This window comes from Bos mutus, chromosome 9 (assembly GCF_027580195.1).
Source record: "Bos mutus isolate GX-2022 chromosome 9, NWIPB_WYAK_1.1, whole genome shotgun sequence".
NCBI classification, from domain to species: domain Eukaryota; kingdom Metazoa; phylum Chordata; class Mammalia; order Artiodactyla; family Bovidae; genus Bos; species Bos mutus.
Genome location: NC_091625.1, coordinates 71,118,711 through 71,121,845, shown reverse-complemented (window position 1 = coordinate 71,121,845; position 3,135 = coordinate 71,118,711).

Genomic DNA, 3,135 nt, shown 5'->3' with positions numbered 1-3,135 from the left:
TGAACTGATTAGAATATCTTAAGTGCACTTCCATGAAAATTCCTGCAGATGTGAAAATATGTTTCTCCTTCTTGTATCTAGTATCTGCTGTCCTCGGCAAATTTAGCCCTGGTGTAGCTCTAGCACTGAGGCAGGGGTTTCAAATTACTGATGAGGTCTTCTGCCTCTTTAAAGGTGGTATTAAGAGTACCTAGGAGTTCTGAGCAATATCGTCCCTTTTTAGATCTGTCCATTCATCATGATCCCGTGCCAGAATTTGTTAGGTAAACATGATTGACAGACAGCCATCTTTATCCTTTATATGGCTAGAGGTCAGCCCTGGTGGAAAGTAATGCTTTTTTAATTAGCTGTTAGAGGATTGTGTTTCCTTTGTGTAGATTGCATGCTGCTCTCTCTCTCAGCCAGTATCCAAAGTGGGTATCTCTTATGCCTTTTGTGCTTCGTATAACTCAGATAACTGAAGAACAGTCATAAAAGATTCATATTGAAGTTGTTTTATAAAAATTTGCACAGCTGGCAAAAAAAAAAAAGAGAGAGAGAGAAAACATACTTGAAATAACAGAGTCCTCAGAAAGGAAAATGAACAACATTTTCAAGGCTATCTTGGCAAATAATGACTGTAAAGAGAAAACTGTTTTGTCACAATACTTCGGCTGCAAAAATAAAATAAAATAAACACAATTTTTAACTGCAATGTGCAAAACATAATTTCCCTCTGAGGAACTGGTTCTTCCATTTAAAGGTAAAATAAACCCCTGAAACACTTTTGGTTTGGCAGAGTTTGCAAGAAAAACAAAGCAAGCATTCGTGACTAATTCAATGGCACTGTACTTCTTCCGCATCTTTTGTGAAGCAAGATGTTCATTTCAGCAAAGGCTGATTATTTTTATGCCTAAAACAATTAATTCAGCAATATGTGAAAACACTGTGAAATGGAGAATGGGTGTGCACAAAATGTTAATACATATTCAAAGCACGTGCTTTTTATTTAAATATAAAATTGTTGAGCTACAAAACATTCATTCTAACAGTGAGGTTTAAAATATAAACTTCTAAGTACTTTATAAATACAGTGACTTGATATTATGGTTTAGTATAAGGGCTAACGTTATATTAAGATCCCCAAAATGAATTTTATACCTTATGAATTAAAAAATAGAATCAGTTATTTGAATGCAATGCATAAATAGGCCCAAATTCTTTTGACTAATTTTGTGCATGTCTAAGTTGGTCTGTTGATTTTCTTTATTGTTTTCTGCTTCCAATGTCTTTTTCTTTTAATTACTCTTTTAGTTTTGGGTTTATTAGACACTTCTTTTTTCTAATGCCTTGAAGTGAAAAGCTTAGTTGATTTGAGACTGTTCTTCTTTTGAATTCTTTCCTCCAGTATGAATTCTTTCTTTCTTTCTTCCCTATCTTTCTTTCTTTCTTTTTCATTAAGAGGTAGTATGATGTTTAACAGCATGAGATCTGGAGCCTGAACTCTTCCACTTGATAGCTGTGTAATCTTAGGAAAATTATTTAAGCTCTCTGTGCCTCAGTTTCCTAGTCTGTAAAATGGAACTAAAAATAGTTTCTGCCCATCAGATTATTAGAGAAAAAGTGAGTAAAGGTAAGTAAAGAACTAAGAATTTCTTTGCAATATGTGCAATTTGAGTGCCATTATTAGTGGCATGCATTCATAAAGTATATAGAGCATATATCATGTATATGTGCTAAGTCGTTTCAGTAGTATCCAACTCTGCAACTCTATGAACTGTAGCCCACCAGGCTCCTCTGTCCACGAGGCTTTTCCCAGCAAGAATACTGGAGTATATTGCCATGCCCTCCTCCAAGGGATCTTCCTGACCCAGGGATCAAACCCATATTTCTTATGTCTCATGCATTAACAGGCGGGTTCTTTACCACTGTGACTCCATGGACTGTAGCCTGCCGGGCTCCTCTGTCCATGGGGATTCTCCAGGCAAGAATACTGGAGTAGCTTCTCATGCGCTCCTCCAAAGAAAATTTACCACCAGCACCACCAAGTATACTGTACATTAAATAAGCTTAACTTCATTTAAATAACACGTCAGCATTACTAAGTAATCCCTCGTTTTTTGGTGTATGCCTTACTTCTTAGTGTATACAAAAATATTGGGTTATATTTAGGAAAGAAGAGAAAAATCTGTTTGTGATGGTGATAGCATGATGAGACCCAGTGATGGTCTCTATGTCAATTGTGTGCAATTTCAACATAGACAGACCTGGAGAGGTCTCTGTGGCATGTCTTGCTTATAATAAGAGTTAATTCAGTATAATTGTCCTTATTAGTTAATTAAGCTCTAGAAAATTAATTCATTACTAGTCATATTACTTCTCTTTCGGGTGACCTGGAGGATATATGTTTAAACAAACATCATGCAAAAACAAATACAGTTATCCCCTGGTTCCAGGACACCCACATGTACCAAAATCCACAGATGCTCAAGTCCCTTGTATGAAATGGCACTGCATTTGCATATAACTTACGCATCTCCTCTAGCATAATTTAAATCTACTTTAGATTACCTATAATACGTAACACAATGTAAATGCTAAGCAAATAATTACAAATACAATGTAAATGCCATGTAAATAATTGCCTGGATCATGGCAATTTTAAGTTTTGCTTTTGGGGACTCCTGGAATTTTTTTTCAAACATTTGGCTGCGTGGAATTTCTGAATGAAGGAACCCCCAGATACAGAGGATTAGCTGTAGTTCATTTAAAGCAATAACTACATGGTCAGATGAAATGCATAATTAAAAAAAATTCAAGATGAAACAGTTTTAGGAGACACCTCAAGAAGTTTTTTTGCTAGTTTCATGCTTGATGTTAGGCAGGAAAATGCTTTCTCCCTGCATCTTGCAACTTGGGACAGAAAAATCTGTCTGCACAATCTGAAACATGGACCACATTTGCAGTCACTTGAATTTTTACTTTGCTAAGGTTGAGTTTTTCCCACAAAAGGGTCATAATGGCTGTCAAAGAAATCCACATATAAAATTTGTTTACCGCAGTTTAAACAAGCCATTTAATCTGCAGCTGGTCTGGCCGCCTGTGACAGTGCAGAGGGTGCTGAGCAAAGCCCCAGCACAGCCACCCCGTGTGCAC